At 32.5% G+C, this 22,583-nt stretch overlaps 1 long non-coding RNA gene across 1 annotated transcript; it reads left to right on the top strand.

Annotated features, from left to right (window-relative positions):
• Positions 18,362–19,551, top strand: LOC108663108. The gene is made up of 3 exons (XR_001929037.1): positions 18,362–18,400; positions 19,047–19,131; positions 19,515–19,551. It is a non-coding gene; the product is annotated as an uncharacterized LOC108663108 (long non-coding RNA).

The following is a 22,583-nucleotide window of genomic DNA, read 5'->3' as shown; positions in this document are numbered from 1 at the left end:
AGAGATATCATATTTCCCAATGTGCCCTTCCATATTGAACAATTCTTTTAAGGTAAAGAATCATGGATTGGACATCACTGTGCTCACACTGCTTTTGGAGCTCAAAGGTCATACGAGTTATCATCATGCACGTTGCTTGATCATCGTCATCCTTATGACGTTGATATGCCTCTTTATCCTCAACCCTAGCATCATTAACAAGGACTAGTGGAATAGGTGTGTCAGGACTTATGATTTCTTCTCATGTTTGAAGACGATCTTGAGGTTTCGAAACCAATCTACGAAGTTTGGGCTAGTGAGTTTATTTGCATCCAAGATGCTCTAAAGTGAAAAGTTGTTAGCCATGTATATAGGCAACTTAGTTTATCAATCACATCTTTTATGTGACTCCTATATAAGTTAAGTGACAACACATTGCCTAAACATGTTATATATATTTCGCCTAGCCATTGCCTCTAATTTCCATAATAATCAAGTTTCCAAGCATCTAGATTTTGTGAAACTAGTTGAGTAAGACCCACTAATAGCTCAAACATACTAGTGTAAAAGTGTGGCCTTTATAGTGTTCAACAAGCCTTCGATTAAAAGAGCAGCAAGGTTATCTTACTGTATGGTGGAATGCAACTTTGTCATGCATAGCACGTGACTCACTATTTTCATGAGAGATTTTGTTTTACAAATTTATTAAGGTCTCATTTTGCCTACATAGCATTTTTTAAATCATACAAGGTTTTGAAACATGCAAACTTCTTGAGATAAATATAAACTCCAATTAATGGACAATCATATTGAGCCTAAGTCAATAAATATCTACATACATTCATCAACATGAATATACAAAAGTTTAAAACATGTTTTATTCAAATTACTAATCATATGAGGTATTTGAGATTAATTTTTTTTTAATTTTTTAAAATTTTTCTATTTCTAACATTAGAGGATTTTACTAATCAAAATTAGTAATTCTTTAACTCCGAATTTCATTAGGAATAGAACTAAAATTATATTACAAATTACAAATTAAAACAATTTTAATTTGTGTTCCTAAACATTTTAGGCAACCAATTATAAATCTCATTTAATTGAAGAATGAAAGTCTATTATTACCTAATCTTTTTAGGAAATATCTTAGACAATTTAATCTTTAAATTTAATGTCAAATTAGAATTATCTTCTTTTACGAAGTCAATTCAAAACCAAATTTGTCCATAAATACTTAGACTCCCATTACTACTAGGAATCTAATTCCTAGATTAATGTTGTCTTAAATTATTTAAATTTTGACACCCTTAAATTAAGGAATTATAGTCCATAATTTATTAAGAGCTTGTTTAGCTTGGCTTTTTTTTTTAGTTTAAAAGCTATTATGAAGCTCTTATAAAAAATAATAACTTTTAAAATTAAGCTAAATATGTTTGGTAAATTTACTTTTATAAGTTCTTTTTATAAATAAGTTGTTTGACAAAATAATTTATATAAGTTCTAATTTTAATTAAAATTACCATAAAAGCTATTTAATAAATAATTTTCTATTAATCGCAAATTCTTTTGTTCATAATGGAAAAAAGTACATTTTATTTTTTATTTATAAAAAGTATAAAAAGTATTTTTATATAATATAAATTTTATAATTAAGAATAAATCATATAAAAATGAAAACAGATAATGTTGGAATTATTTTTAATAGATGAAGATATTTTTGAAATAAAAAGAAAAATTTTCCTAAAAAAGAGGCGTGTTCTTTAAAAAAGAGGAAAGAAAGCTCATCCTTGGAGCTTTTTCTAAAACTCTTTTTCAAAATTTTATTCTTTAAAAAAAATTGCTTGTTTTTTTAAAAGCTTCTCGAAATTCTTGTTTGGTCTGACTTTTACTTTTAAGAGGTGGATAAGGCGAAAAAAAGCTAGGCCAAATAAGCACTAAATCAATTATCAATCTTTAGGGAACATATTCCATAAATAATTAATTAGCTAATGAAGATATTTTAACTTCCATAATTTTAAAAATCACATTTCTTTATTTATGGATGTTAATGCATCCTCTTTGACATTGTTAATTTTAGGAATCGTATTCCTTAAATTAAATGTTTCAAAAATCAGCATAATTATAGAACTAATTCCATAACTTATCCTCTACCAATTGACTAATTTAATTGATCATTTATTAGTGTAAAATTTGGACAAATCCTATGTCTTAACCAAGACAGTGTCTTGTTGTAGATAGCAGTAGACATGTCCTAATTACGTGGCATTATGGTGGCCTATCTTTTGGACTTTAATTCCATTAAAATTTAACCTGATAGATAACTCATGTAACTATTCCAAAATAAATTTTTAGGATTTAATGGTGATTTGGCCATACAAAAAATTCAAAAACCGTGACCATTATCTGCAAGTGGTAGAATCAGTTCTTAAGTGCTTTTAAAATTTTTTGCGACTTAAACTTAAGAATTTAATTCCTACTAAAATTTATCATAATAGATAACTCATGGAACTTGCTAAAATATTTTTTCATGATTTTACTAGGTGTTTTTGGCTATCAAAAAATTCAAACCGTGACCTTTCTTTGTAAAGGCTATTTCGATTTTGTCTTTGTTTTGAAGTTATTTGGTGGAATAAAATCAGGAATTTGATTCCCAATTAAAATTTTCTTGATAGACAACTTATCAAAAATTTCCATAGTAATTTTCCAAGATTTTAGGAAACATTTTTGGCTACCAAAAATTTAAAAACCGTGGCTTGTTGCTACAAAAGCAACAATGGTTTTTACTCCACCAACTCAATTTTATGAAAGCTTAATTCTAGGGATTGAAATCCTTAAAATTCTTGGCAACAATTTAGATAATTTATGGAACCTTTCCATAAAAAAGTCTTTAGCCAATTGGTGCAACTAATTGCACAAATTTAGGCATTTCTTGGTTGCCAAGCCAAACAAAACCGTGACAGTCACTACTGTAAACAACAGTTGTTTTAGCCACGTTTTGGTAACTTTACCTCTACCATCAGCCACACATAATCACTCATCTTGGAACATTTTCATTATATATTGATTCCTTAATTTTTCAACATTTTATAAGTCACTTAAACCTTATTTAAAAGCTGAAAACCAGACCATTACAAAAACTAGACAGAATTAGATTTTTCCATAAATAATGCACCACAATGTCATCGAATTACCACTTTAATTGCATAATTAATTTATGCATCTTATGCACTAACTAATCTTCAAAAATTTGAAATTAAAATTAGATTAGTATGGTGAGAAGTAGGATTTAAAATTCACAGTAAAATCTACCCAAAAATCAAAATAACTAAAACATATTGTAAAGTTTAAAACTTACTTCTCTGTTTCCTACAAAACTCGTACACCTCACAACCCTTTCAACAATTGTTAGACATCTTAATATGCTAAAATTAAGCCAAAGATGGCTCTGATACCTTTGTTAGGTTTGGCTATGGATGGCATGCTCGAAATTACACAATGAAAAGAAAATTAAAACTAAAAAAAAAAACATACCTCCACCCACGGATTACCATGGTGATATTTTAACACATATAATATCATATAAAATCATAAAATCAGAAGCTAACCTTGCCAATGTTCTTCTAATTAGAATAGTAATCTCCTCAATGTAACTTGTGAACACCACAAGAAGTAAAAACCCTAGCCAATCAAGTTTTTGGTTTCCAACGGTAGTACACACAATTTCACTTGAACCTTTTAGCAAAGGAGGGAGATTTTAACTATACTTTTGTGCTAGCAAAAGAGGACAATGTTTTTCCTTTTTCACTTCTCACAAGGATGGCCGAATCACACACTTGAAAAATTACTTCAAAACAAGTTTTCTTTTTCACAAAATAGGTGATGGCACACAAAAAGAATACCTTTTTTTTTTGACAACTTCTTTCTTCATTATTGGAAAAATTAGTAAATGTGATTTATATAGTTAGGTTAAAATTAACTTTAATTTTGCAATAAGGCCCTCCAAATTATAACACATTACAATATAGGCCCATTACTTAATTAAGCTATTTTAATTCAGCTCAATGAAAAATAAATTGAAATAATTTCCTTTATATTACTGCAATTTCGACATTATAATTATAACTATTTATATATTATGCCCAAAACTTAATTAAACTCATTTTAATTTAATTTATAGAATTCAATTACCTAACATGTGATTTAAGACTAACTTAAATCATCACTCTCCCAATTTAATTCAAATGCAATCATTGTGTGTGACCCATTAGGTTCTTAACATGTTGACAATGGAATTGATTAATGACTTAATTGATTAATATAAATTTCAATCAATTAATTTATAATCAATTCCATGAACTAAGATTGGCAATTAACAATGCTTCACAGCCACCCAATTGTTATGAGAATCAAAGAGTTCTTTGACAACCTTTCAATGTATAGTTTATCAGTATAATTCATTCCCTCATCATTTATCCTAGATATGATAATAGTATCTACTCTTATTGACCTCCATATTCGTTCTTGCAATTATAACATTAGCTTTATAGAGACTTATGAAACTTTTTTCATAATCTCCAAGTCACCTTGGCCAAGGACTTCAATAAGCTAAGGTTAACCAAGAATTAATAGATATGTCTTCTAAAACACTTTAGGTGATGATTCTTATCTTGACGACTCATTTGCCTTCACATGCTTCATACTATACCCAATAGAATCCTATTTAAGCATCTTTGGTCAAGCACCCCATAAGGATGAAATTAAAGTATAGCACTCAACATCTAAGATAACCTGGTGTTTCAAGTCTATGGAGTATTTACACGATTAACACATGAGAAGTATTGCATGGACACTTATATTACCAATGCACTTCTCATGGCAGGTCATCTTCAGTGAACTTGCTCTCCTAGGCAAGCACGTGCATTTTAGTTCCATGTATATATATACTTCAATGTATGAGATTGATTGCTTACTTGTAATGTAAAAACATAGAATGTACCAATCTCTAAGCATCATTAATGTCAATCTCAATGATACATTGACTAGGAATGATTTGAGATTATGCATTGATGCATAAAGATCTCATAACTGCAACCCATTACAATTTCCTAGTAAGGTATATTAATCTCATGGACTTCATCTAATTTGACTTATAACTTATTATAATTAATGTCTTATTGATGAAAAAAAACCTCTAATCGTTCAATATGAATGATATTGATGCATGATTTAAACCAAACCTTGACCAATCTCAATTAGCTGTAATGCTCATCCCAACAGACATCTAATAGTTGAGCATCGCAATACATTGTGTACCCCTTATACCGCATGGCAAACTCAATAGTTGAGCTTTTCAAAAATCTCCTTACATGCATCTAACTATATGAACTTAACACCCTTTTGTGTTAGCTTAGTCATAGGATAAGCAAGTTTAGAAAAATCCTTGACGAATCTGTGGTAATAGTTGGTCAATCTTAGGAAACTATGGATCTTTGTCATAGATGTGGGCCTTGAACACTTTTCCACCACCTCAATCTTCTTCAAGAAGTCCACTTTTACTTTGTCCTTAGACACCATGTGGCCCAAGAAGCTTACATTATCAAGTCAGAACTCACACTTGGAGAACTTGGTATATAATTTATGCTCCCTCAAAGTCTGTAGCACGATCCATAAGTGTTGCTCATGCTTATTTTGACTCCTCGAGTATACCAATATATCATTAATGAACACTACCATAAACTTATCTATGTATGATCTAAACACCTTATTCATCATGTCTATAAAAGTAACAGGGGCATTAGTTAATCTAAATGATATAATCAAAAACTTATAATGCCCATACCTCATGCAAAAAATAGTCTTAGGCATGTCTCCACCTTTAATCCTCAACTAGTGGTAGCTCGATTGTAGATCAATCTTAGAAAAACGCTTGACCCTTTGGAATTGATTGAACAAGTCATCTATACGTGGGAGAGGATACTTGTTCTTGATGGTCACTTTGTTCAACTATTTGTAGTCGATAAAAAGTCTCATCAAACCTTCCTTTTTCTTCACAAATAATATTGATGCACCCCATGGTGAGACACTAAGGCGTATGAAACCTTTTTCTAACAAATTCTCTAACTAACCCTTAAGCTCCTTAAGCTCGATTGATGCTAATAACTCTATGATATAGAGTTATTTGAGCTTAATTTTGATAGTAATTTAGCTTAGTTCTTGTAGTAATATATAGAAATTAGTATATTTTATTTAATTATTGTAAAGTAGTTATTTTAGGTGAGTCAATCTAATCATGGATAATTTTATGCTTAATTTGGTGTTAATGTGGTTAAGATAGGTTCTTATTGATTTATTTATGCTTTTGTAGGTGTTTGAAAAAAGAATTTTAGTAAAAGAATGAGAGCAATTTCAAGGTGCCAACTTCCACTACATATGTTTCGGTATTTTGGCCATACTCTCACTACGATGCTTTAAATGATGATATTCTTTGGCCATTGGAAAGACAAGAGAAAAAACTACAACTTTTATGTTTACCACTTCACCCAGTTCGACATGGAAGGTGGTTCAAAATCATATCGAAGTTGATGTACTGTAGTAGTTCTAGAGCGATTACGATTTTTATTAATTAATTGGGCAAAGTTGCGACTCACATAGTCTGGTGAGGAAATTCCAGCTGAAATTGACTTCTTTCTCACCCAACTTGGCCTAACTTCAAAGCCTATAAAAACAACCTTTCGGATGATTTAAAAAAAAAAACGAAACACCAGATTGACAGTTGAGAGTCAAGCCACAGAGTCATTGAAGCTAAGAAGAATTTGAAAGATTCAAGGAGATTTGGATATTAAGAATACAACTCTTGAGTTTTTCTATCTTTTCTTTTATTCTTTTATTTTCTTAGTTTTGTTCTTAATGTTTAAACTTTATTCAATGATGATGTGTGACTTGATGGGGAGCTAAATTGTTAATCTAAGATTATGATTGAACTCAACATGTAGTCTGAATTATTTATCACCCTTTCACTTATATTTGATAGATTTAAGTTATTTATTTTATTATATTCTTGATGCTTCTAGTTGACTGGTCACTAATTAGATTGAATTGGAAACCTATGTTAAACCTTGACGAAATAGATTTAGGTAGACCTTGAATAGAATAGCATATGATCCAATACACTTAGTTGATTAGGTGTTTTGATTTGCATATAGGGTAAACATACACCTACAAGCCATACGTAGCCAAAATTAGAGCACAAACTTAATGAGTCTTTTTTCAATATAATTTGCATAGACATATAGTAAATTAATTGGGAGAGGCATTTTTATAAGAAACTTGACAAAGACTTGTAAATAATTTAGGACTCTGGGTTAGCAACTTAATCCATTAAACTACGTTAAGAGAGAGACACAATAATCAGATGAAGTATTGAGGGATATCATAATCTTAGGTCTGTTAGTCACTAACATTTAATAAAGTAAATTTGTATAGATTTTAGATTAGTTTTTCTTTTAATTATTAGTTTATTAGTCTCAAATCTTTCTTTTTAATTTTAATTGTTTAGATAAAATTAAGGTATGTTAATTTTAGTAGTTAACAATAAAGATTAATTCAATTCTTTGTGGGATCAAAACTCTACTTAACTTTATATTACATTTGCGATACGTTCACTTGCGTGAGTAGAAAATTGTACAATAGATGCTATCTAGTAAGATGGTATAAATATCGAATTGGTGTCCTACACCAAGTCTATGCAAAACCCTATCTCCTTTTCTAGAGGTAATCCAAGTAACTATTTTGGAAACACATCAACATAATCTTTCGTAATTGGCACATCTGCCACATTACCCACATCCACATGGATATCCAAGACTACTGCCAAAAATCTTTGGCATCCATGTCTCATGAATCTACTAGTAATCATGGCTGATATCACATTACTCAAGGCCTTGTTATGATCTCCTTGCATATAGAATGGTGTCTCTTCAGGGCACTCAAATTTCACCCTCTTGTAGTGACAACACTCACATAGTTAAGAGATAACCAATCCATCCTAAGTATCACATCAAAGTCTAGCATGTCTAAGAGCATTAGATGAGCTAGAGTGTTTCTTTCCTTAACTTGAACTACACAAGCTCTATACTCATATCTTGTCACAAACACCTTTCTTAAGGGTGTGGTGATTACCATATCCTTTTCTTATTATCTCCAATATTGAATAGGTATCTAGGATTCCCATTTATACAATTCTACAATATGTCAATGGACTTGCCATATACCAAGTCATATACTAAGCCTTTACATCACATTATGCTCTCTTATTGGGACTTGGCTCATCGATCCAAGGTAGTTATTCAAAATCATCTCTTTCATATGAATTTCCCATGCCTTGATCATAAGGTATTTAACTTATCAAGTAGGCACATTTTAGTACTTTATCAACTAACTAAGCTTTTCAACTTCCCAAAAATTTTATACATTTACCTTCCTTTCAAGGAAGTGTGTACTCTAATCCTTGGAATCATTAACATAATTCTAGTACCTTATACTGAAGGTATCATCAAAGTATTATGTATATCTCATATACAAAAATCCAGTACTAGTTCGTGTTAATCCACATTTTTAATGCCATAACCAAATATTCATAATTCTTTATTACATCATCTAAGGTTGTATTCAACCCAAGGATCATCACATGATCAACATACGAACTTTTACCTTTGATTGTCGATGCTCAAGCATTTATAATAGTCCTACCCATTCTATTAAGACCACTAGAATTTAAACACGACCTTGTCATTGCATTTTAGGAGTCTTTTGCTCCAACAATTTCCTCTAATCATGGTTCAAATCCTAGGCAACACTCTCACCAATACTAGCATGCATTAAACATGGGTTTCGATTACAAGGAACATTAACTCATCACAATCTCATCTATTGGAGGATAATCTCCACATGTTTGCCAGTGGATGTCTCTACCCATCGTTGGTCTTGTGACTCAATCGCCTTTACCACGACCTCTAACTATGGCCATACGTGGTCTAGTAGTAATATCTATGGGAGCATTTACCTTTACTACACTAATCATGACCTCTCTCTATAGACATACATGGTCTTACTATAGTCTTGACGGGAGCATCTAGCTCTAATGTGTCTTTCATGACCCTTAGCAATGGGTGTTTATGGTCTAATTATAGCGCTTGCCAGATTCTCATATTCTACTGCATCTCTACAATCTATTGAAGTTTCAGATGACATACTCATCAAAACATAAGTATACACACATGGTAAATCCATTTCACGTGACTCATGACAATACTAGACACATACATGGGTGACATCAACAATTTGGAACTAAGCTTGGAAACAAACAAGGAATCATATGCGAGTCTCTAGTTTCTGATTTGTGCCAGAGTACACAAAGCAAAAACAAGATTTTGACATACAACCCCGACACTCTGTGACATGACCAAGAAAAACCTAGGACTTATACAACTTAGGGCTTTGATACCAACTTTGTCACATCTCATTTTTAAAACATGACCCACGAGCGGACCTACATGGTACTACCCATTAGGCCCAAGCAAGCCTTATATAGATCATGTGTGGGCTTGTCATCCATCGTATTTATACATTAATACAATTATATAAACATCTTTACACCATTATGGAACTTCTCAACACAATGTGTGGATCATCATACATACATGCATCACATATATGCCATCACACAACCATGGAACTTCTCAACATGAAGTGTGATTTCTAGTTTTCATTATAGCAATATTCACATTTATACAAATCATTTATGGTTTAACTCACATTCCATGCCTATATCTCCTATGGTCTTTTTCTCATTGCTATAATAACCCCACTCGGAGCACCATAGTTTCGACATTTGTTTAAATCTATCTTTGTGGCTTAACACAATATTCAAAATAAATAACAAACATAAGTATATTTATTTCATAACCAAGTATCATTCAAATATCAAAATTCAAAAGACTTGACTCGACACGTTGCAGAATGTAGTGAAACTAGAGGGTTGGAAGGAAGGCACTATCACATCTACCGAGTATGAGATAAGTAACTCCTCCACATGGTGCCTAACTAAGCAAGCTACTGATCTGTAAAACAAAAATAAGGGAAAATAGCAAGTGAGTGACAAAGACTTCATGAGTGGATATGGGGACAAGCTAAAGGGAAGAGTTTTAGCACTAATCATTATTTTGTAATAAGCATGCACCTTTGCATACTCATAGATTTCTCCTTTAAACCTTGAAAATGAGATAAATCTAAATCTAATAATATTTCTTCTTATCAAATATCACATTTCTTAAACTTATATTTGAAATCAAAGATCGAGCATGTATAAAATCATATGCACGAAAATCAAAGATGTTATACGTTACCAGGTATTAGTTTCGTCGCTAGGGTTGATACTATATTTTCAATCCCGCTCTTTCGCGTATAAGGGTTCATACTCAAATCATATAGGATCTAATTATAGGATTTACCACAATATTTCCATTCGTAGTTAGTGAGCTAATAATCCTTTTATGTGATTTCCACATAATCACAATAATCATTAAATCACCACACATAGGTGTCACAATATCCAATATATACAACTATCTATTCAATACGTATACTAGTGTAGGTTGAATATTAACTGACAAGTTTTTGGCACCGTTGTCGGGGAATTGTTTTCTAGAATTTTTACTAATACAAATACCAAGCAAATTTAGTCTTAATTCAAACCTTCTTTTATTTATTTATTCAATTTTTATTTTTCTTGTTTTCAGGCATCTTTGGTCGTTGTATACTAAAAAGGAACTTAAATCTTACTCCTCTTGATCTAAAGATAGAAAAAACTTTAAGAAGTCTTTAAAGGAAAATTTTTCAAGTTCAAACTCTATTGCAAACAATCGTTGAAGATAATAATAATAATCATGTTAACAATGTTGTCAACCAGACATTGAAGAGAACAAAGCTTTGCGGGATTATGTTGTTCCCCTTTTGCAAGGCTTGCACTAAAGCATTGAAAGACCTTTTATCAATGCTAACAATTTTGAGATCAACTCTACTTACATTAAGATGATTCAGTCTTCCATTTAGTTTGGTGGGTTACCCAATGATGATCCTAATTCTCATTTGTTAAATTTCTTGGAAATCTGCGACACTTTCAAATATAATGGGGTGATTAATGATGCTATCAGACTTAGACTCTTTCTTTTTTCATTAAAGGATAAGGCAAGGAGTTAGTTAAATTCACTACTCATTAGATCTGTTACTACATGGGAGGTCTTGGCTCAAAATTTCTTGGCAAAATTCTTTTCTCCTATAAAGATTGCAAAGTTAAGGAATGATATAACTTCATTCACACAATTTCATGGTGAATCCTTGTATGAGGTGTGGCAATGATTTAAAGATTTGCTTAAAAGATGTCCACACCATGAGCTTCCTCAATGGCTTCAAGTTTAGACATTCTATAATGGGTTGGTCAGTTCAATCAAATACACAATTGATGTCGCTGCTGGTGGGGCATTAATGGGTAAAAATTCTGATGAAGCTTATAATTTTGGAAGAAATGGCATCTAAGAATTACTAATGGCCTTTAGAAAGATCTAGTTATAGAAAAACTGCTAGTATTTATGAGATTAATGCACTGAATGCTTTGATTACACAAGTAGCTGCTTTGACAAAAAGATTTGATACAATGGAAGTTAATGTTGTCTAAAACTCCATAACTTGTGATTTGTGTGGAGATAGTCATTCCATTGATCAATGTCCATCTAATCTTGAATAAGTTAAGTTTGTTGGGAACTTCAACTAGCAGTAGAATAACCCATATTCCAATACCTATAATCCTAGTTGGAATAACCATCCAAACTTTTCATGGAATAATAAACCAGGACCTTCAAATCCAAGGCCAAATAATCCTCCTAGCTTTCCACCATAAGCAAGACCTCATGTCCTTGAGAAAAAGCCTACTATGGAAAAGATGTTCATGTAATTCATGACAAAGACTGATGGCTTCATGACAAAGACTGATGCCTACACGACAAAGAATGACGCCATCATTTAAAATCAAACAACATCAATTCACAATCATGAAACCTCAAATGGGACAAATTGTCAGCGCCATCAGTAATAGACCTCAAGGTGCCTTACCAAGTGATACTCAAGTCAATCGCAAAGGTAAGGAACAATGCAAAGCAATCACTCTGAGGAGTGGAAAAGAAGTTGTAGAGGGTAAGTGAGAAATCAATTGAATCAAAAGAGCATGTGGATGAAGAAAAGGTAATTGTTGAGAAAAAAGTTAAGGAGCAAGATGATGGGAAAACTAAAAATAAAGTGAAGGCTAAAGCAAATTATCCTCCACCACCCTTCCCATAAAGATTGCAAAAGAAAAAGCTTGATAAGCTATTTCAAAAATTTGTCAATGTCTTCAAGAAACTCCACATAAATATTCCTTTTGTGGAAGCCTTGGAACAAATGCCAAGCTATGTCAAATTCTTGAAAGACATTTTTTCCAAGAAAAAAAAATTGGGTGAATTCGAGACTGTTACCTGGACAGAAGAATGTAGTGCAATTCTCCAAAATAAGTTACCATAAATACTCATGGATCTTGGTAGCTTTACAGTCACTTGCACTATTGGTGATTTATTTTGTGCTAAAGCATTAAGTGATTTAGATGTAAGTATTAATTTGATGCCATTATCAATCTTTGAGAAACTTGATTTTGGGGAATGCAAACCAACTTTTATTCCATTGCAATTGGCTGGTCGTTCTTATGTTTACCCAAAGGGAATCATTGAAGATGTTATTGTCAAGGTTGACAAATTTATTTTCTCAATTGATTTTATAATTCTTGACATGGAGGAAGATAGGCAAATTTCAATCATCCTTGGAAGACCTTTCTTGATAATAACTAGAGCTCTAATTGATGTGGAAAAAGGTGAGCTCACATTGAGAGTTCAAGACCAACAAGTAACATTTAATATTTTTAAATCTTTAAAATTTCAATGGATTCTGATGAATGTTTTTTTCTTTTGGTGAATATGGTAAGTACCCTAACAAATAAGGTATTTTTAGAAGAATATCCTAGTGAATGACATAAAGCATGTTTAATTGCTGATTCTGATAGGGATGATCCTAAATTTCTTGAATATTCAAATTTGTTAGATGCTCACTCAAGGTTTAAAATTAATCATCAATTTGAGTCTTTAGATGTTTTGTCTTCATTAATTCTAGCTTCTAAGCCCGCCATTGAGGAACCACCTATTTTGCACCTTAAACTTTTGCCAACACATTTGAGGTATGCTTTTTTTGGAAACTCTTCCACTCTTCTAGTTATTATTTCTACTTCTCTAACTAAATTGCAAGAAAACAAGCTTCTAAGGACACTTAAAGGATTCAAGAAATTTATAGGATGGACCATTGCAGATATTAAGGGAATTAGCCTTTCCATTTATATCCATAAAATCCTTATAGAAGATGACCACAAGGCCACCATTGAACATCAAACAAAGCTTAATCGCATCATGAAAGAAGTGGTGAAGAAAAAAATCATTAAGTGGTTGGATGTTGGATCTATTTATCCAATCTCTAATAGCACATGGGTAAGTCCAATCCAATGTGTATTAAAGGAAGGAAGAATGATTGTGGTCTCTAATGATAACAATGAGCTGATTCCTACAAGAACAATGACTGGGTGGAGAGTTTGCATGGTTTGTCACAAGCTTAACAAAGCTACAAGGAAGGATCACTTCCCTCTTCCTTTAATTGATCAAATGCTAGATCGATTAGTTGGTAAAGAATATTATTGTTTCTTGGATGGCTACTCTGGGTATAATCAAATTGCCATTACCCTTGAAGATCAAGAGAAGACTACATTCACATGTCCCTATGGTACCTTTGCCTGTTGAAGAATGCCATTTGGATTATGTAATGCCCTTACCACTTTCTACAGATGCATGATAGCCATATTCACAAACATGGTGAAGAAATATTTGAGGGTATTCAAGGATGATTTTTCTATCTTTGAAAATACTTTTGATGATTGTCTCATGAATCTTTCCAAGGTACTTAAAAGATGCAATGAGACAAATTTAGTGTTGAATTGGGAAAAATGCCACTTCATGGTACAAGAAGGCATTGTTTTTGGATAAAGAATTTCAAAGAGAGGCATTGAGGTAGATAAGGCAAAATTGAGACCATTGAAAAGCTTTCACCTCCAATAAATATCAAAGGTGTCAAAAGTTTTCAGGGCCAAGCTAGTTTTTATAAAAGATTTATTGAAGATTTTTCCAAGATTTCGAAGCCACTTTGTAACTTTTTAGAGAAAAATGTGCCATTGAATTTGATAAAGCTTGTCTGGAGGCATTTAATGAATTGAAGAAAAGATTGATTACTACACCTATAATCATAAGTCTAAACTGGAATCTCCCTTTTGAGCTCATGTGTGATACAAGTGTCTACTACGGTGGGTGTTGTTTTCGATCAAAGGAAAGACAAAATTTTTCATTCAATTTATTATGCCAGTAGAACTTTGAATAAGGCAAAAAAGAATTACACAACAACGAAAAATGAGCTCTTAGCTGTAGTTTTGCTTTTAACAAATTTTTCTCCATTCTAGTTAGGACAAAGGTGATAGTTTATGCAAACCATTCTACAAGCAAGTATATGATTACTAAAAAGGATTCTAAGTTAAGACTCATAAGATGGAATCTTCTACTACAAAAGTTCAACTTGGAGATTCATGATAGAAAAGGAATAGAGAATCAAGTAGCAGACCACCTATCCAAATTAGAGGATGAAACTTCAAGTGCAAACTCAACCTTAATCAAGGAAACTTTTCCTAATGAGCAATTTCTCTAAATTGGGAAGAAATCCCCTACTAGGTATGCTGACTTTATGAATTACTTGGTAAGTAATATTCTTCTTCTTGATTTAAATTTTTATTAGAAAAAGAAAATTTTTCATGATGTTAAATATTATATTTGGGATGAGCCTTTCTTGTTTAAGTATTGCAATGATTAGATTCGTAAAAGGTGCACCCCAAAGGAAGAATTTCAAAGCATACTTCAGCATTGCTATTCTTCAGATTATGGAAGGCACTTTGGAGGAAACAAAATTGTTGTTAAAGTTCTTCAATTAGATTTGTATTGGCCTACATTGTTTAAAGGTACTAACTATTTTGTTTTACACTGTGACCGGTGTCAAAGAGTTGGTAATATATCAAGGAGACAAGAGATGCCTTTCAACACCATTCTTGAAGTAGAAATCTTTGATGTATTGGGTATTGACTTCATGGGTCCCTTCATACTTTCATACAATAATAAATACATCATAATTATAATGGATTATGTTTCTAAATAGGTCGAAACAGTAGCTCTTCCTACCAATGACTCCAAGGTAGTGATGAATTCCATGAAGAAAAATATCTTCACTCGATTTGGCACTTCAATGGTTCTCATAAGTGACGAGGGTAGTCATTTTTGCAACAAGCATTTTGATGCACTTCTTGCAAAATATGGAGTTAAACACAAAGTTGCAACTGTTTACCATCCTAAAAAAGTGGCCAAGCGAAGGTCTCCAATAGAGAAATTAAGAGGATCTTGGAGAAAATGGTGTGTCCATCAAGGAAAGATTGGGCAAAAATATTAGATGATGCATTTTGGGCATATCGAACAGCTTACAAGACTCCAATTGGCATGTCTCTATACAAGTTAGTCTCTCACAAAGCTTGCCACTTCTCAGTAAAGCTTAAGCACAATGCTTATTGGGTTGCTAAGAAGTTGAATTTTGATATGCAAGCAATTAGTGAGAAAAGGCTTTTGTAATTGAAAGAACTTGATGAATTCTAACTTCAAGCCTATGAAAATGCCAAACTTTACAAAAAGAAAACAAAACAATGGCATGACAAGAAACTTTGAAGGAAGCTTTGAAGGAAGCTTATTTTGTATTATCACACTACACTTCTCAGTGAGTGTAAATGTCTCAAAATCCTCCAATCTCTTCTTCTCTATCAATATGTTCTTCAGAAACTTCACATATGATGGCATTTGTTTTAAAGCTTCTGTGAAATGAATGTTGATGTGAAGCTTTTTAAATACCTCTAGAAATTTTTAAAATTGCCTGTCAAGCTTTTGTTTTAGAAGGCGTTGAGTAAAGGGTGGTGGTGGTGCTAAAGTTGTCTTTACTTCCTTTTTTTGAATTTGCTTGTCAGCTGTCTCAATCACAATTTCATTCTCAACCGGCTTATCTTGAAAATTAGCTTGCCTAACACTATTCTCAAACTTTTTTCCACTCCTCAAGGTGATTGCCATAACTTGTTCCTTACTTTCTCTCCTTGGATTCACCTTTGTATCCTTAAACAGTGTTTCTTGAGGTCGGTTGTTTAATAAATTGACAAGTTGATCAACTTGAGTCTTAAGGTTTCGAATTGATGCTGCTTGACTCTGAATGAGAGTTGTTTGGCTTGTACAATGCAATCATTCTATGTCATGTACTGCCTTAAAAAATCTCAAGGTTGCTGTTGGAATCCTGAAGGTGCATTTGGCCTTGAAATTGATAACGGACCTTGATTATTAACCCAAGAGAAATTTGGATGGTTTTTCCACCCTAAGTTGTAAGTGTTGGAGTAAAAGTTGTTTTGTTGTCTATTATTACCCACAAATTGCACTATCTCTATTGAACTTGGACACTGATGAATTCCATGATTATTTCCACAAACTCACAAGCTACAAAAGGACTTAGCACACTATTAGTACCAAAAAATTCAAGAGTTTTAGTTAAAACTACTACCTAAGCAGATAATACTGTTACAGCAACTACATCATGAATTCTAGCTACTCTCCTCTGTATTGATCGCTCTGTCGGCAACTGGTAATTGTTTGCAAACATCTCTTCTAATAAATCATATGCTTCATTTATCGATTTATCCATTAAAGCTCCTCTCGTAGTAGCATCAATGGTAGTCCAAACATGCCCACTCAAACCATTATAAAAAGTTTGTAACTAAAGCCACTTTAGGAGACCATGATGAGGACAATGTCGAAGCAATTCTTTGTATCTTTCCCATGCTTAATACAACAATTTCGAATCTTGCTGCATGAACAATGTGATGTCATTCCGCATTTTCGTTGTCTTAGTTGGAGGGAAGAATTTGGTAAGGAATTTCTGAGCAAGATGAAATACCCCATTCTTTGATATGGTGATAAATAAAGTTGATCGAATGCAAATTGAGGTCAATTAAAATGTTTAAAAGTGATAAAAGACGAAAGGAGTAGTTTAGGATAAAATATTCCGCAAGTGAAAAAATAACAATAAAATAATAATAATTTTATCGGAGGAGAATTTGTGAGATAAAAGGCGATTCAGAAGTCAAGTGAGGCATAATAAGGTATTTCAGGTACCAAAGAGACAAGATAAAATTTTTAAAATATTAATATTTAACCGAATGTCGAAATCAGTCAAGAAGAAAGATCATATGGTTGATCCAAGTGGGAGAGAAGATGATAAGCTCGACTCTATAAAAATATTTGTCATGACATACATGTGATGGATAGCATGTTTGCATGCTAAGAGAGTCCCAAAAAAAATTTACAAAAGTCGGTATTGTACCTAGAGGTACAACAAAGTTGAGTTAAACCTCGAACTAGATCAAATAAAGAATTTACGATGAAATTAAGAATTTTAAAATCCTAGAATGGTTTAATATGGTGATTCAGAGTTCGATGATCAATTTGGAGTCAAATTGGAATTTTCGCTATCTAAGGGCAAAATGGTCATTTACCACCTGGGGACAAAATGAGAATTTTAGAAAAGATTTTTGGCCCCATTTGAATTATTGGAGTAAGATTTGAAGTTTAGAAGTGAAAAATTTTAATTTCGGTATAATTTGGAGTAAAAGGGTAAAATGGTAATTTTGCCATCCGAAATCGAAAATTTAATTTTTGAAAGGATTTTGATCAAATTTAATTATTTGGAGTGTGAAATGAGTATGAGGAGTGAAAATTATGCATTATGGCAAATTTTCAATTTTTGGGGTAAAAATGTAATTTTTGAAAAGTTCGGGGGCAAAAGTATAATTTTGAAAAATTTGCTCCACTAAAACTTTGGAAAAATCTGAAAATTTCACTTAAGACTTGGATAAGTCAAAGGGAATGCATGGTGGAAAAAGTAGGACAAGTGGATGGCTAGAAAAAAAAATGAATTAATAAAATATTCAAAATATGAATAAAATAATATTATTTCATTAAACTAATAAAAAAAGGCATAAAAACATCAGCCCATAACCCATTCTTCTTCTTCAACATTCGGCCAAGCAAGAAACAAGAGAGAGAAAGGAGAAAATAAAACCCTAGCCAAGAAATTTAAAGGGAAAATAGGTGGAAATTCAAAAATCAAGTGAAAAAAGGTAACATTTCTTAAATTTGTCTTGTGCTTTACCTTTCCCATGCATTTCCCATCATTTTCCATGGTTGAATCATGTGATTTGAGGATGATTTCAATTCTGGTCATATGGGTTTAGAGAGAGAAAGTTGTTAGATAAATTTGATTTTAAGCTATGTTAGTGTTTAGTGTTTGTTTAACATGTTTATGAGTAAAACAACAAGAAAAATATTTATATTCTCCATGAATTTCTCTAAGCCGAATCTAGCCAATGGTATGTGAGGATGAGGTTGACTTTATTTTAAGAGAATTGGGTGGAAAAAATGATAAATTATGAGGTTGGAAATTAAATGGGAATTTTCGGTGCAATAAATTGAAAATTTTACCCACTAGGGGTAAAAGCGTAATTTATAGTCCGGACTGATAAATTGGACGAAATTCACAGTCATTGAGGTATTGTGGATATAATTGGATAATGGAAATTGAAATGGATGGAATTGGAGTCGAATTGGGGATTTTAGGAATTTACACCGTGTATAGGCGAGTTAGGTCGGATACCTCAATTAAGCGATTGTCTAGACATTTCAAATCCTATCTAGTGCATACGCATGGATAAGAGCCTGAAATAATTTATGATAAATTGACACAATTTATTGAATTTTGTGTCATAGATTATGGATAGGCGGTGAGTCAATTGTTTCGGGTAAGAGACTGCACCCGAGGGCGGAAGATAGGAGTATTTCTACTCCTAATACTGTGAGTAAACTTATTATCGTCTTAATTATCTAGAGTAGTTTTATACAACTGTGTGATTTTATGAAAAATGGGTTTAAATGGTAAATTGCTATGTTTTAAGAAAAATTGTGATTTTATAAAATGATTTTATAAATTTTCTGAAAAATCGAATACTGGTTTTGAAAATAGAGTAATTGGAGACTGCCTGCTTGTGTTGTAAATTTATGGTTTTAAATTGAATGGCTTATGACAATATATGAGCATGAATGGCTAAACTGATTTTGGTGTCAGAATTATTTGTATTGTGTATTCAGCCTTGAGAGGCTAGATTGCGATAAATTGCCATGTCATGCTAGAATGAATTTTATTAAATTGGTGGAGTATATATTAATTATTTACTGTAGAGGGGGTTCCGTGGACCAGCCTATTAGAGGGGCAAGGTAAACTCCATTATATTATTACCTCGAACGGAGAGGCGCGTAGGGTATCTCCTGGGGTAAAGCTTAGGGTTCAGTTCACACCAAACCACCACGTGAAGGGGAACTCAGCCAACGCCAAGGAACAGTTGTATTTTTCTCAAACTAAAATATATTTTAAGTGTATACAAAATTTTAACAGCCTTTGCGGACTCGGTTAGATGCCCTGCGCAAGGTATCACCGAGTATGAGTTTTGGCACGAGCCAAAGTTTTAAGAAATTCATAAGCCAAGTTGATTACTCGATTTATATGGATTGATTTTATTTGGTTCAAATAAGTTGAAAGCTAATGAAATTACAGTATGATGACTTATTTTAATTGTCTCCATTTACTCGACTTTAGATAGTTTAGATGGTATATGTTTACTCACTGGGATTTTATAATCTCACCACCCTTATTTCCTCACATTTCAGGCTCGGAGAATTCCATAGTTAGCTGACTTTGACAAGGACCTTCATTTGGACTCGAATCGGTAAAAGCTATAGGTTTCCAGCTTCCGATGCATTTTGGATAGATGTGGGCCCACGTGTCACTGTAAAAGAAATTTTATGCTTTGGTTATTTGTTTTATAGTATATATGAATACAATTATCTTTTACGCTATAAGAATTATGTACTGATAGTTTTATGAAAATTATTTTACAAGAAAATAGTTTATTTTATTGAATATTTTTATTATATTCAAATGGTCAAATTTTCACTTCAAATGAACATTTTAGATACTTAATTTTTTTTAAATCATTAAATATATATTTTCGGCTTAGCTACTACATTTTTAGCAAGTTTCGAGGTTTTCGACAAAAATGACAAAGATGCCCCTATGAGCAAAAAAAAATGTTATGTTATGATTTGGAAATGATTTGTAATCCTTCGTATTTTGATTATTTGATAACTATTGCTCACTGGGGAAGTGCGAAAGCTGATACGAGAGCCTTACGAGGTTTCGATCGACATTCGGGGTGAAGAATGTTTATCGAGGCTTCGCGGCGGTTGTCACAGGCTCGATGGGGAGTTTCGGGTCGTGACAATTTAGATTGGTATCAGAGCATGGTTTAAAGATCAAATATTTTGATTTTAAAGCTTTGGATTTTAAAATTTTTGATTTTAAGGTTATTTTAAGAAATCCACACTAACACTGCGTGGCCCCAAGTCCAGTTAAGTTAAGATAAGTTAAGTTTAGTTAGATTGAATAGAATGTATGCATCTTCATATAGAAATCTACCTACTTTTGAGATGCAAAAATAATTAAACAATTACTATTTGATTGCATATAGGTTTTGAGGTGCACTGGTGACATACACACTATGTCTAGAAGAGGTGGTAGTCTCGATACCTCTCATAGTGATAGCGAGGGATCTCTAGATTCTACAGCTAGAAGCAAATGGCACCCTGATACAGGTGATTCGGAAGGTGGTCCATCTCGAATTCCTAATAATAGAATTCATCAAAACTTAGCAGAATGGGTTCATAATAAGAAAAGCTTTAAGAGTAGCTAGAATTTTGAAAGTGAGAGTAGCTCCAATATTCTGAAAACTGAAATAGATTTCCTTTTGAAACAATTCGAAGAGTACCATAGAGAACATACGAGGAAGGCAATTGCAAGGGGAGATATTCGTCTTAGGAAGGGGGTGAACATTGTACGACATTTTCCTCCCGATTGTGGAAGAAATGCTGCACCGATAAGTGATGAGGAACGTAGGAAAATACAACAAGCCTGGATTGAAAACAAAGGAGAAAATCTCAAGAGGAAGAGGATCCATTGATGTGCCCGGATCAGGACAATGAGGAACCTAAAGATGTTTAATACTTTAGTTGAAGTTGTATTGTCATAAATCTAGGTAAGTGTCGTGTAAGGGAAAATGTAGTAGTTACCTCTGTAAAGGAGTTAGGAGTGGCTTTTATTTTGTATGACTCGAACGGAATGTAAAATAGCAGTTTAAATAATTGGATATGTATGGGAATCTTTTAGTATAACAGAGATAAATTGGTAATATAATTATTGAGGAAGGTTATAGAAGGAAGCAATAAGGTCATAAATGACATTCGGAATGGATAATGTGATTAAGTTAATGATTGTAATTTAAGCATGAAGGGGATTATTTAGTGATGTTATGACACTATGAGGTAATAGTCGGGCACAAATATAACCCAATGAAGTTAAATTATGGAATATGGGGAATATAAAATTTTGATTCAGTAAGGATTGTGAGAATAAAATAAGGAGGAAGCTGAGCTGTTTTCGTAGTTAATTATACCGAAAGTCAATAAGATTATTGGAGTATAAGACAAAGAAGATAAATGGGATAAGGATGACAATAAATTTGAGGAAAGTTGTAGATAGTAAGCAACTTATGTGTGGAGTGGTATATTTATCATGAACTTATTACACTGTATGGAAAGGATGTTTTGAGGTGGAATTTTATGAATGTTGATAAACGTCAAAAGATGACATGAGATGAAAGTATTAATCTGGCTTAGTGTGTATGACAAGAAAATAGAAGGTACCTATACTTATGGAACTCATGATATATATCTAAAAGGGAAACCACTGGTTGAGAATGATTGATGTGGTGACTTTGAATGCAAACAAATAGCTTTGATGAGAAAATTTCTAATAGCTACAGTACTTCAACATTGACTGTTCAACGCTGTAATGCTCCGAATACTTCACGCTTATGATGCATGAGTAAGATGGGAGTGACACGATAATGAGCTTACAAATTGAATTTTGGTTGTTGGTCATTGTGTTTTGTTATCTGGGAGTCTTAAATATTCTGGAGAATGTTTACCCAAATGAATTGAAAAACTTCTTTATTGCCTTGTATATAGGCATATAATTAAAAGAAAAAAATTTTAAAGATTCTTGAGATGACTATATTGAGATGAGATACCAAGTAATGAAAGTGTGAAGGAAGAATTACGAGACTGGTATAGAAAATCAGTTTATATAGAATATCATTACGAGAATTTGTAATATCTGTTTTGATACAGTAAAAT

This window comes from Theobroma cacao, chromosome 8 (genome assembly GCF_000208745.1).
Source record: "Theobroma cacao cultivar B97-61/B2 chromosome 8, Criollo_cocoa_genome_V2, whole genome shotgun sequence".
Taxonomy (NCBI): Eukaryota; Viridiplantae; Streptophyta; class Magnoliopsida; order Malvales; family Malvaceae; genus Theobroma; species Theobroma cacao.
Note: the sequence above shows the minus strand (reverse complement) of the source record. Positions and strands in the feature narration are given on the sequence as shown.